General features: G+C 42.0%; 1 non-coding gene across 1 annotated transcript; it reads right to left on the reverse strand.

Moving 5' to 3' along the window:
- Positions 1-13,308: 13,308 nt before the first annotated feature.
- Positions 13,309-13,414, reverse strand: LOC118759052 (U6 spliceosomal RNA). The gene has a single exon (XR_004995958.1). It is a non-coding gene; the product is annotated as a U6 spliceosomal RNA (small nuclear RNA).
- Positions 13,415-14,629: the final 1,215 nt, after the last annotated feature.

A 14,629-nucleotide genomic window follows, 5' to 3' on the forward strand; every position in this document is an offset into this window, starting at 1 on the left:
TTTAAAAAAAAAAAAAAAAAAAAAAAGAAATTTGCTATATGAATTTGTGAAAATTAACCATTTGGCTAAGTCCAAAGTTGCTACATCAACACCTCCTAGAGTAGCCCATGCATGCCTCCTGTTTGTGACATACATATTAATCTGTGCCATGATGTGACTCACTCAGTGTGGTCACCAGGATTCTCTATGCAAACGACCTTTCTCAGCAATCATGACTCCTGCTGTGCTTTCAACAAAGGTTGTTTCATTTATAAGTGAGTCAACATCTGTTTTTCTCATCAGCCTGTGATGACAGAAGTGGTACTACTTGGTATCAACATAATGATACACACAAGTACAGGAGTGCTTTAAAAAGTTCACGAAATTGAAATTAAACGTTAAGTTTATTTTTGATGCAAAAAAAAAAAAGTGAAACCCATGCACTTTTCCCAAAATACACATTTTCATGAACTTCTTGAAAAGAAACAAAGCCATTAGAAGTAGCCCTCAGATGATTCAGGAGCTCCCAAATATGTCCGTATCTTTAAAATATTAGTATGTCTTCAGACCAGAGAGGGTATACCTAAGAAGCCATTGAACTTGACTAGACAATAAGATGCTGGACTCTATGTTTGGTATATGCTTGCAATGGGGGAATCTCAACTGAACTTGAACTGTGGTTATGCAACAAGGTGGAGGAATCCACCATGGTGGGAGGGTTTGGGGAGGGGTGGGGAGAATCCCAGTACCTATGAAACTGTGTCACATAATACAATGTAATTAATGAATTTAAAATAAAATTAAAAAAGAAAAAAAAATTTAATATAAAAAAAAAAAATATTAGTATGAAGTGGCCAGTGTTAATGGCATAGTAGTTTAAGCTGCTGTCTATATAACACTGACATCCCATATTTAAGTGTCTGTTAGAATACTGGCTGCTCTGCTTCTCATCCAGCTTCCTGCAAAGGAACCTAGGGAAAAAGCGGCAGACAGCCCAAGTACTTGAGCCCTTGCCATCTAAGAGATCTAGATGGAATTCCAGGCTCCTGTTTAGGCTAGAGAAGCTTGGCTGTTTGGATAGGAGCCTGCAGATGGATGATATCTCTCTCTCTCCCTCTCTCTCTCTCCTTCTCCCTCTTTCTCACTCTGTCTCTATCTACTTTTCAAATAAATAACAATTTTTAAAAGAAACATTAAAATAAAAGGGTATTTTTCACTTTCTTGTAATAATCTGCGAGTCCCCAGAGGCCTTGAGATCCCACCAAACAAAAACAAAAATAAAAGCAAGCCTACCCACATGCATTATGTCACAACAGATTAAGCCCCTGCTTTGGATTCCCAAATCCCATAATGGAGTGCCAGTTCAAATTCCAGCAACTCTGTGCTTCTAATCCAGCTCCCTGCCAAAGCACCTGGAAGGCAGCCGAAGATAGTCCAAGTTTTTGGGTCCCTGCCACCGATGTAAGAGACTCAGATGGAGTTCCTGGATCCTGGCTTAAGCCTGGCTCAGCTCTGGCCATTGTGAATATTTGGAAAGTGATAGCAGATAGGAAGAAGATCAATATCTCTCACTCACTCACTCACTTGCTCTCTGTCTCTACTCTCTTTCTGCCATCCCACCTCTCGCTCTGTCACTCTCCCTTTTATTAGATTCATTTTTATTTATTTGAAAAAATGACAGAGCAAGAGTGAGAAAGAAAGAGAGAAAGAGAGAGAGAGAGATTGTTCATCTATTGGTTCGCTGCCCAGATGGCTGGAACTAGTTCACTTCATATTGGCTAGAGCTGAGCCAGGCTTAAGAAAGGAACCAAGAACTCTTCTAGGTCTCCTAAGTAAATGCAAGGACCCAGTCACTTGAGCCATCTTCTACTGCTTTCCCAGGTGCATTATCAGGGACCTGGATTGGAAGTGGAGTGGTCAAGACATAAACGGGTACCCATGTGAGATGCTAACCTCACAATAGCTTTACCCACTATGTCACAACATTGGCCCTTACTCTGCTTTTCAAATAAATAACTGAATTTTAACACACACACACACCTCAAAAATATTGCTGAATATCTACCTTTCCTAGCATTCCTTATATTTTCTACCTCCTCTAATACCACTAAACCAAAAGTGAAAAATAACTAGCCATTTCCCAATCATGTTATCCAGCTCTCAGAAACAGCATCCATCTTAAATACAGTTCCTGAATCCTTTAAGAGTTCATTGTAGTCTCTCCTTCCTCTCCCTGTACTAAAAAAATCTATTAATCATAATATTCAGTTGGCAACTTACACTAACTTTTTCTGTTCATTGCATGATCTTCTGTAATAATTTAATGCTTATCTTCCCACTCAGTCCTACATAAATTCACACTTGGTCTCCACCAGGTTTTGGTCCACTACCACTCTCAAAAAGCAACAATCAGCACCTTGTTCTACATTTCATTTGGATTCTAACATATCACCTAAAGTTCATAATGGATAGGAAAGTTTATGATTGATAATTTAGTGTTCCCAACATAGTCTGCAAGACTTCAGTTTATTATTGTTCTGTAAATTCACTTACTCCCTGCCAATAATGTGGTGGAGCCTGCAGGGGTAGTAAGAGATAGTAAGAGGAAATCACCATGAAGGGAAAGAAGCAGAAGACAGAGACAGTCTTCAGACCATGATATAGAACCTGTGAGGATGGAGAATCGAAGATGAGCTAAATAAAATAAGAAACTTAAAGGGAAGTACAGGTCTTAGGAAATCTTCAGCTGGTCAGTGGGATGCCCCACATACAATCGAGTCAGCTCTGGTTTCCTCATCAGGATTGATAATTGTCTGGGAGCCACCTGCAAGAAACAAGTGTGACCCCACGCTCCTCCAGGAATGGATCCAAAAGAATGAGTACTGGGCTGCCAGTTAACTGTTTTGTCCATCACAGTTTCTCTCATAGGGATATCAGCATGATGCACTTCAATTACCAGCGTACAGTTTAGTGCTGTATGTTGATGCTCCCAAGGATGTGTGCATAATCACATTTGTAAAAAAAAATCTGGATATTAAATTTTATTAACAGCTATGGTTTGAATGTATTCCTCAAAAGTTCATAAGTTGAAAAGCTAATCTCCACGTTCTTAGGTTAATGCTCTTTAGGGTTAGAAGCCTTTGGAAAGCAACTAAGATATGAGATGAGATTAAGGTAGGGTTCTGTGCTGGTGCTAATGAATTCATCAGCGGAGGAAAAGAGACCCAAACTTGTGTGCTGGCTCTGTTTCACCATACAATGCTTTCTGCCATGTTATGATGCACCAAATGCCCAGCCTATACCCTTGGACTTTACTGCCTCAACAACAGGGAGCTGAAAAAAACCCTATTCTGTAGAAATTACCTGATGTTAGTTATTTTCTCATAGCAACAGAAAATATTCTAAAACATTTGGAAGTTATGAAATAAGCATTGTAAAAATTATTGAGCATGTGAGAAATTTGAAATTAGAAGCCTCTAGTAAGCTCCTAAAACTCAAAGACTCCCAAGGAAGAAAGAATGCAGTCTTCCATATGCACCCTTCCAGTCTGAAGGACTCTACTCATCACAAAGCCTTCGTGTGCTCTCACACTTCAAACTGCATTGCTTCATGAGGTCTGGACAAATTCTTAAGTAAACAAAGCCTCTTCTGTGGAGAAGAAGGCTTGGAAGTAAATTATTGAACTTTGCCCCCATGTGGATTCCACTTACAGAGTAAGCTTCATGTCTCTGAGTTTATAGAAGGGGGAGGGAGAAACAATTGCAATTCAGTTTCCCTTACTATGCTCTCCCAATACATATCACTTCTGGCCCAGATGTGATGGAGGGGAGGTCCCCCTATAACCAGCAAGCCATCAGTTCTACAGCAGCAGACCTCACACGGGCATCTTTTAGTTTAATTTGGCTCTGCACTATCTATCTGGGTGACAGGTGCATTCAGCAGCTCAAGGTTATCATAGAGTCAGTCCCACCTGGCTTACACAGTGAGCACATCAGATGCTTCATCTGGGGTGCTCCACTTGGTGCTTACAGGAGAAATTGGATGATCCCCTTTCTCATGGTAAATGAACTTTATGGTGGCTCTTATCCAGTCTCTGAAACTCGCATGTGTCCCAGACACAATCTCCTGTGTGCGTGTGTGCATTGCACAGAGCCATCTTGAGCTGACACAGAATGAGCTGTGGACCACATGCTCTGTCACTAGCATTCAAACCAATTGCCAGCTCTCAGCATCCATCTTAAGCTCCTCTGGAAGCCGGTGATAGGGATCTACGGAATAGATCCCTATCATCATGATAGGATCTAAGAGCTGTCAGTCTCATTTCATAGTTTCTGGGCTTTGCACTTGTCCAAAATTGGCTGCCTTCTGAACAACCGACGTTCTTATAGGTACTTCTTGTTCCCTGCACAATTTTCCTTTTTGTGGGTGGCTTTGAGAATAGTGGCCTGAGCTCAGACAGATCAACATCTGAGCCTTGTCCAGCAACCCAGACCTGTCCTTATATATTACAGGAAACAACAGCCAAGGAGTTGAATATTTGGCTTTTTTATTACTCATTGGCATTTTATATGCAGCCAGTGAGTCAATGCCCTGGGAGTTGGCTCCATCTTTAAGGACCAAGTGGTCACCCAGCAATTCAAAGTGCTTCTTCCTCACCTTTTTATTCTTTCTTCTCCCAAGACATACTTCTTTGAGCCAGGATCATCATTCTAACAAAGCCCACTTCGCTGACAATTGTCAGGATTGAAGGAAAAACCAACTCAAATTCAGACTCAATTTCTCCTAACTAGACACAAAATAATCAACACAGAGGACTCTTGCCTACCTCAAAAGGTGTGCAGTTTCTCCCCAATGGCAATCAAAAAAGCAGTTTTGTAGTAGGGTCCTCTAATCCAGTTCTGACCCTGTCTTCCCGGACATAGTACCAGGTTAGGGGTTCCATTCTTAAAGCACGTGTACACACACACACACACACTCACACACACTCCAGATGCCAGTGGCAAGTCCCAGATTGTTTCATCTGTGCTTCTTTCTGACCAGTCCTCTTTGGATGCAGTTGATTTGTCTGAATAATTTGCAGAAGTCAGGGAAACACTTAGGTATCCCAGTTATAATAAAGGGTATAAACAAAGGAAGCAACTGAATAGATGCATGGGGTTGAATATGGGGGAAGTGATGCACAGCTTCTTGGCTCTCTCTGGGACTATCAGACTCCAGAAGCCTCCACATGTACAGCTTTCTGGAAGCTCTCTGTACCCAGCTTTGGAGTGGAAGGGTGGGTTAAGCAGAATTTGCACAGGCATGGTTGGTAATGGACCAGGTGGGAAAACTCAGCTAGGCTGCCTGTTCAGATTCTTCAGCATCTGTTCCCAAAGGGTTTGGGTTAGGACCCCTGTAAAGTGACAATTGGGCTTATGGCCTTGTGAGTTTCTACGGGCTGCCTTGGGGAACAATTCTGAACCTACAATTGTGAGCCCAAGCATTTATCTTGTAATATCACAATGTCTCAAATCAATTTCACTGCATTTGGATCCAACCACAATACACTCCCCATTACAACAATTACTCACTAACTTGGGAAATCTCACTCAACTGAGCCTCAAGTAGAAGTTGAGTTTCCTTGGCACATTTATGTGTATATGCATGTGGGTATGTATTTGTACCAGAAATACAAATAGTAAGAATTCTGAGTAACTGCTTAAAGAAAAACATATTATAAATGCATTTTTGGGCCTGGCGCAGTAGCCTATCTGCTAAAGTTCTTGCCTTGCACACGCTGGGATTCCATATGGGTGCTGGTTCTAATCCCAGTTGGCCCTACTTTCTATCCAGCTCCCTGCTTGTGGCCTGTGAAGGCAGTAGAGAATGGCCCAAAGTCTTGGGACCCTCAACCATGTGGGAGATCCGGAAGAAGCTCTTGGCTTCTGGCTTCAGATCAGTGCAGCTCTGGCCATTGCAGCTGCTTGGGGAGTGAATCAGTAGATAGAAGATCTTCTTCTCTGCCTCTCCTCTGCTCTGTATATCTGACTTTCCAATAAATAAATAAATCTTTTAAAAATGTATTTTTGGGGGCGGCAGAGAAAAAAAAAAGCATATTTTGTTTATTGTGTTTTAGGTGTTGATTTTTTCATACTATCCCAAGAGGAGAGTGGGGTTAGTGACCACAGAAGAAAGAGTCTTCAAAATCTTACAGATATCTCGCGGATGAAAGCAAACTCATGCAAAACACAAAGCAGCCTCCTCATTGACCACTGAATTTTCTTGGTTACTGAGGATACTCTGCTTTTTTATCTACAGCAAGGAGCCAGAAGTGTGAGCAAGGTAAGCCTAAAGAGCCACATTACTCACCTGCAGCCATGATAGGAGCAGTGGGAGCCATGATAGGAACTGCAACAAACTAAAGCAAATTGGGTCTGTTTCAACAGCACTGCAGCAATCAGCTCCAGTCCTGTGAGACTTTAGTTTTCCCACTTGCCTTGTTGTTTAAAGGTGGGTTTTTATGTGACCTCCCCCTTATCAATTAAATGCAGGTTCAAAGTAGTGCACAAGATGCATCAGGCCAAACAAACACAGCCACCAACCAGTTCATTTCACAGACCGCTAAGTTTCATCCTCTTTCTTATTGTGAAGCTTTCCCAGAGATATTTAGCTTATGGTCACTTGTAAGCCTTTAAAGAGAAAACTCTGCAAGGTTGGATTTTCAGTTCATCCAAAGAAATAATGATACTACACATTAATAATGATATTCTGGGTACCCTCTAAATCTCAACCACAAACTTATGCCCATGCTAAATAGATCAAAGAATGATCATGATTGGAAAAGAGTCCAAGTGAACACATCGATTTCCTGAAGATATAAATCAATGTCCCCTAATTATTGTTTCATAACACATTGAAAAAAAAGAAAGAAAAAGCATATAGTCACTTTTCACTAGCACTCCAATTTTATCTTAAAAAGTCAAACCTTGGGCCCAGCGGCGTGGCCTAGCAGCTAAGGTCCTCGCCTTGAAAGCCCCTGGATCCCATATGGGCGCCGGTTCTAATCCCGGCAGCTCCACTTCCCATCCAGCTCCCTGCTTGTGGTCTGGGACAGCAGTCTACGACGGCCCAATGCATTGGGACACACTGCACCCACGTGGGAGACCCGGAAGAGGTTCCAGGTTCCTGGCTTCGGATAGGCACGCATCGGCCCATTGCGGCTCACTTGGGGAGTGAATCATCAGACGGAAGATCTTCCTCTCTGTCTCTCCTCCTCTCTGTATATCTGGCTGTAATAAAATGAATAAATCTTAAAAAAAAAAAAAAGTCAAACCTAGGTTTAGAGGAGCTCTATGTACCAGTCTGTATGTGAGAAGGACCAGTCTCTCGGGTTTGCCCAGATCTCACATTTGCCAGGTCATGGACTCTCTCTGCTGTTAGTTACCACCTATAATTTTAAAAGGACCAAAATGAAGGAAAAGGTAATTATCTGTTCAAGGCATGATTCCATAGCTTAAATGCTTCAATGGCTCTCTAAAATTCCACTGGGAACCACAGGCACAGAAGTGCTGGAGCATCTCATCTTCGTGCTGAAAAGTTAAAATAGGGCATCTTATCTCCATGGTTACCACGTTCTGTGGTTAGTCTTGGTCCCTTACTAACCAAAAAGTTCAGTTATGTGCTCAACAGGGGATCTGAACAGCAGTGCCATTGACAAGCCAAGGGCAGCAGAAGAGCCTTCTGGCACCCTGGGCCCCTTTGATCTGTCCATTCAAATGAACACTCTGCACAGATGAAAACCGTGCAAATCTGTATTCCAGTGCTTGTAGTGGAAAGGAATGATGGGAAGACAAAGGATTCTTTACAAATAAGGACAGAAGGATAATTAGCACTAATAGTCATTAAGTACACTTAATGTTAGTCAAATGAAATTAAACCCCAGGAAAGCAAAATGCCTTGGCTTTCCTTAAAATACCTCAATTTGAGTAAATCTGTCTATTCAACTAACTTATATTGAACACCTTCTATGTAACATACTGTGCTAGATGACACAAAGGGTTGAAAAGGGAGGCATCACTCCCCACCCTCAAAGCACTAACACACTAATCAGAAATCTGAAAATGGGAAAATGATTACCCAGAATAATTGTGATACATAAAATGTAGTGTAACCACTTCACCCCCAGCATTGCCTCTCTCTCCTGCCCCTGCTGTGGAAGAATTGCTCAGGAAATTCCAGGGAGGCATCAGAGAACAGGCCTACTTGGGCTGATTCTGGATAGAAAAGCAGGAAAGAGAAAGGCCCTGCAACAAAAAACTCCACAGTACAAAAGGCCTCACCTATGGGCAGCTACAGCAAAATTGCCATGGCAACAAGGCTGCTTGGGTCCTGGGTCCATGCTGCTGGGGTGGAAGCTGAGGCCAGCAAGCCACTGAGAGCCAAATTAGGCAGATTCAAAAAGCTTTTCAAATGGCAAAACCTTAAATACTGCAGACCACAAGGAGTTAGTGGGATTTGAGACAGAAACTGAGATGGTGATATCTGATCTTCTAAGATCTCCCAAGCTATTATGCAAAGAACTGGAATAGACCTCTATCAGATACAGAATAAGCACACTACTCTGATGTGCCCACTACAGAGTTAAAAAAGCAAGAGACAAAGATCTTCTATCTGCTGTTTCACACCCCAAACTGCTGGGATAGGCCAGGCAGAAGTCAGGAGCCAGGAACCCCATCCAGGTCATTGTCATGGATGACAGGAAATCAAACCATGGGCTCTATCCCTTCCCTCTCCACCCCCAGGTACATCACCAGGAGGCTAAGCCAGAAGAGGAGTAACCAAGACTCAGCCAACAGTTTGATATAGCATGTAATCACCACAAACAACAGCCTGTCTCACTATACAATGTCTACCCTATACTCTTCCTTATTAAATATGCATTCACAAGAAATTTTTCTGAAGAATATGTATGTTTTCCAACTACCTATTTCTAGATGTTTTGTGGATTGAAAAAGTATCTTGTGACAAACTTGCATAGTCTTATGAGAGCATGGGCTTATTTAAAACTATTTCAGAATTCTGAGATGCAAAGATTTTGTTACTGATGCTATTGTTTGGCTCTCCTGTATTTTGAATGACAGAACCTTGAAAATATGTCCCCACCTTAGCTCAAGGAGGCTTGAGATGATTTTAAAGATTTCCAAAAGGAAAAAACCTACCACATTTTGTTAAAAATAAATTAATTCATGCTTTCCAGTGGGAGTGGTAACCCAAGAGGGAGGTGCCCACTATTTCCCTCTAAGGCCACTCCCACTCCCAGATCATGCACTGTCCAGGTGGTTCTGCAGTTTAACTTGACAGAATTAGCCCCCAGTGCCAGCCTCTGCAGCTGATGCTGTGGCATAGCCCAACCCACCCTCACCCACTCTAATTTACACTTACACCAGTAGGAACAGTTAGCCCAGCCTGGCTTTTCCCTGATCTAGCGCACATGAGGCCCACAGGTGTTGTAGCCCTGCCTGGTCTAGTCTGCCTCATCCCAGCTCACGCTCTCCAATGGGAGTGGCTGTCCAACAGGGGAGCCCTCCTCATTCCTCCCAGCGCTTTTGCCCCCTCCCTCCCTGGTTCTCGCGTTGCTATTTGGGTGCTATGGCCCAATCTGGCATGGTCCACCTCCCCTTGGCATTTGCCAGTGGGTGTGGTAGCCTGGCCCAGCCCGTCCCACCCCCAATTCCAGCTGACACTGGTGGAGGTTATAGCCTAGCCCAGCTCAGCAGGCACCCAATCCCAGCAGTAATGTGTACTGGTATATGTTGCGACCAAACCTGGCCCAACCCTCACTCTGTTCTGGTGCTTCCGACCTATACCAAATGTATGCCGGTGGGTATCATGAAAACCAGGACTGTGGCAGGGGTGGCTAGTCAGAAAGGCACCCACCAGTATGTGTGTGGACTGGATAGTGGGGTTGGTTGGGTTGAACTAGGCTTCAATGCCCATTGACATGCAGGAGAGCTAAATGAGGTATGGGACAGACTGAACAAGTCTGCGGTACATAGTGGCAAGCATGGGAACCAGAGTAAGAGGCAGGCCTGGTGGGGGTTATGGGGAGTTGTCCAACTAGGCTGCAACTCCCACTGGCTTGCGTGAGGGCTAAATGTGAGGTGGACAGAATCAAGCTGGACTTTACCACCTACTGGTTTGCTTGGAAGACAGGTCTGGAAACAAAACTGACCCAGCAATTACAACCACCAATATGTGCGTAAGCTGATTGGGGTGACGGACTGTGCAGGACCCTGTACTGGCAAGCACACACAAGAATCAGGTCTGGGACCACCTTAGACAAAGTTTCTTTGAGGATCCTTCCAACTGAGCTGCCTGATTTCAGAACTCCAAGCATGAAGGGACTGTCAGTCAGCCAGCGGCTTCTGAATAGGTTTCATATGCTTGGAACAGCAAGATTAGCAGCAATTCAGAACTGTTGAACTATCAAAACTACTTGAGCAGGACCCTTGGAGCATGCCCCATGTCAGGACCTGGGCAGGGTGGGAAGTTGGGTAGGGCTTTTCCCTTTGTTTCTGCCCTGACCCCAGATACAGAAAATAACAATAATAATAATATTAATGTGGAAACAATGGTCTTATCCACTGTGCTGTAGCCCTTGACCCTCTGTGCCCTAATCAACTATGTAAAGATTATTAAAATAAAAGAATCAGAAAAAAACAGTTGGAGAAAAAAATTAATTCTACCGTCTATATATTATAATCTTAGGAAGTATAAAAAAGGAAATCTATTAATAATTTTATTTAAAACATCTTTAAATAAAAGTTTTTCTACTAGTGTAAGTTAGTGTGATAAGGGTATAATAAAAGATATTAAGGAATATAGTAACTAAAAAAGTAAATAACCCACTTAGAGCTAAATCATGGTAATTGCTGTTGGCAGTTGACTCTAAAATATTGAAAGAATTAACAAAGAAAAAATAAATAAAATAAAACAAACACATAAAACTTTCAAAAAAAGGGGGGGGGAATCATTCTACAGAACAAAAAAAGATGAAAAATAAAAACAACAAAAGAGAATCAAAGAAGAATTTGGAACTGTTGTGCAGTGTTCCCTGGGTAGCAGTCAATGTTTTCCACCTCCGTCGTCTGCCATCACTGACAGGTCACAGAATCGAGACAATATTTAATCACAGCTGCATTCCCTGTGAATCATCGATTGCTTTCGCCAGCACGGAGAGCACAGAGGCAGAAAGAGTCCTCCATACCCACGGAACAGGACTTGACTCAGAGCCCTGTACTCATTTCCTGCTGATTCAACCAGAAAGGGTTACTGAACTTGACTTGGGGAGAAAAAACCGCTGTTGTTTACATCTCCAGGTAAAACACTCACCGCCCACACTTGCTGTCTGCTGTGGCAATGCAACAGCTGCTTTCCTCAGTATCTCACTCCCCAAAAGATTATGAATCCTATGGTTTGAAAACGCAAAATCATTTCATCAAGATAATAATTACTCATAATAGGAATACATACAGTCATAGCTGAGATGGGTTATTATGGAGGAGCAGCAGGGCTTGATTAATTTATCTGTGTTTTGCCATTGGACGATCCCCACGACACTATGAGCTAGATCTATTAGAGTCTTCTCTATCCAGAGATGAGAACGCTGTGTTGTCCTGGCACATCACCAGTTAGTAATGATATGAATAGGCAGCTTCCAAATAAGGCAAATTTTCTGCCTGCTTTAAGCCCAGGAACTTAACCACTAGGATATATTCCAAATGGATTTCCATGTAACTCCTGCAGAAAATGAACCAAGCAGTGTAGAACAGTGCATCTCAAACTTCACCACACAGACAAACCTCCTGTGGATATTAAAAGGCACATTCTGCTTCAGTTATTCTGAGGAGGGATTAGAGACTCTGCAATTTGAACCAGTCTCTGTGTGATTCCGGAACTCCTGGCTGGACCCACATCATGATAAACAAAGCTGAAGAGAACAACGACCCTACAGTCTTGTGGGGGCCTGTCTCACAGCACCACCCCCAGCAGGAACAGACATCATAAAACCACAACACTTCACCAAAGGCATTTTTTAAAAAGAGGAATCACACAAGAAGTGAAGCTCAGCAATGATTTGGCCTAACTAAAGAATTTAAAGTACCTAGAGAAAAACCGAATATTCTGATAATAATAAAGAGCCTTATGTTCATGCCAGTCTGTATTTGATTGCAAAATAAATAAATAAATAAAAATTCTATTGGCTTCGATTAGAGAGGCAGGTACTATGACGAGATCACATTGAGGTTGGAGACAAGTGCCAACTAGCCACATAACTCTGATTTGCTGGAAGCACTTAAAAGGCCAAGGCAGAGCAAGATTCTGAGACAAGCAGGAATGGCCTCCTGTTTTCCTGGCTAGAAAACAGATTTTTCTAAAATATCTGCTGCATGGCAGCCTCTAAGAATAAAACTTGTGATTTCAATTAACAAAGGATAGGAAGGAACTTCTAAGAATGCTGCCTCAGAGCCCACAATCGTTTTAACAAAACTACATTATGTTCCATCCTATTTTGCCTTTCATTTAGAATCTGTTGCCAAGGAAACATCAATATCCAAGTACATTCAAGGTAAATCTTCCTTCTTCTTTGTATTTGAAGTGATTCATTTAAAGAGAGATACTAATTTTAGGGCTGTATCCATCTGGTAGTTGGGTTTCGTTCTGATCCCTGTGTCCTTGGTAAGTCAAATTGATAAGTACTCTGCCTAGAGTTGATTATACTCTTCTGCTCTGCCAACTTAATTCTGGGATGCAGGGCTTGGATCTGGTGTGTGGTTTGTCATCCCATGATGCATGCTCAGGAATCAATAAGATCAAGTTGGTTACCCTGGAAAGGAAAGGAGAGGGAGGAACAATAGCTCCTTTTTCTCCTTTAGAAATGCAAAGCTAATACATGGCTTGACAAGCAGAAGTGATGCAATGTGAGGGTGGGGTGGAATTTGTTTAAAAATTATATTCCTACCAAATATTCAATAATTAGTGTTCTGGGTCTCATGGCACTTCAGAACTCCCGGCCACAGAGATGTGTACACTGAAACACGTCTATCAGGTTCTTCTCGGTCAAGGGCAACAGGTACAAGTCAGAGGCTTACACCATTTAAGGGTCTCCTTGAAAAAAACTTGGCAAATTTGTGAATCCAACAATGAGTATATAAGTACCAGGGATAAGCAAGGAAGTCAAAATAGATAAGTTAAAAACTAACAAATACTACAAACATCCAAGCAGCCAGAAAACTATTAAAATTTTGTTCTTGAACTTTCTTCCACCCATCCCCTTTCTTTTTGGACATCATGTTCTTTCAACATATATTTTTTTGCATGTCATCCTTGAGTAGGGACCATTCTAATCTTCTCTGTATCGTTCCAATTTTAGTATATGTGCTGCCAAAGCGAGCACTGAACATACATTTTTTTAAATATAATTTATTTTTAATTGAAAGGCAGAATTGCAAACAAAAGGAGAGGCAGAGAGATCTGCCATCCACTGGTTCACTCCCCAAATGATCACAGTGCCTGGACCTGCCTGAGCAAATATGGAGCCAGGAGCCAGGAACCTCTTCCAGTTCTCCCATGTGAGAACAGGGACCACGTACTTGAACCATTCTGTTTCTTTTCCTGGCCATAAACAAAGAGACGGATCAGAAGTGGAGCAGCCAGGACACTAACAAAAACCCATATGTACAGGGCCCCTTTGTCTGAACACCTTTTTATATCACCAGTATTTCATAACAACTATTATTCCTACACAGAGACAATCAAAAGACTTCAGTATCTCTTTGAGAAAGGTTGTCCCAAATTTATTCATTGGAAATATTCAAGTTTCACAACCCATCATTGATAACTTTGTAACTTCATATAAATGTTTAAGATTGTGATCAAGACCGGAAAGATTTCCACCAAGCTTCTTTAACATGTGAACTGTAGTGTTTAGCAAAGGAACCCATCAAGCCGCTTCCTCTTGGCTATTCCAACACAAAGACAGCTTGCAGTAATTCACTGAAGTGTAGAAATGTGAATCAAATACATTTCACAAATCTGGATTTGACCAATTCCCAGCTTAGCCTTCCCACAGCTGAAAGCCTAAGGGGGAAGCCAATGCCTGTGAAGGGCAAATATTCTACAGAAGTGTGAGCCTTGGTAGTTCAGCTTAGAAAAAAATCTTAGGTTGTTTACTCTTGCAAAAAACTGTGCTAGTAGAGTTTAAACTTCCATTAAACTTCATCTGCTTCCCTGACCCCTGAGTATAAACAGTTCTTTTTCCACTTTTTAATATCTGTCAACTTCATCATGGTCACCTTCTGTTTGATTATTTGGCTTGAAGGAATATGTCATGCTTTTCAATATAAACTCATTTAATCCTTAACAATGACATGAAGGAGTTATTATCACACAGCTAGAGAACCTGAGGCTTTGACAGGTTAAGCCACTATTCAAGTTCACAAAGCTGCTTCTCTCATTAAAGTCCCAACCTAGATTCATGCTAACTACACCCTGGGATGCAGCAGATAGATGGCTCAGGTACTGGGAATGAGCCTGCAAATGAAAATACCCTCTTTCTCTGTCTCCTGTGAAATTAAAAAGTAAATAAATAAAGATAAGATAAGCAACCTTC

The sequence above is a fragment of the Ochotona princeps genome, chromosome 7 (assembly GCF_030435755.1).
Source record: "Ochotona princeps isolate mOchPri1 chromosome 7, mOchPri1.hap1, whole genome shotgun sequence".
NCBI classification, from domain to species: domain Eukaryota; kingdom Metazoa; phylum Chordata; class Mammalia; order Lagomorpha; family Ochotonidae; genus Ochotona; species Ochotona princeps.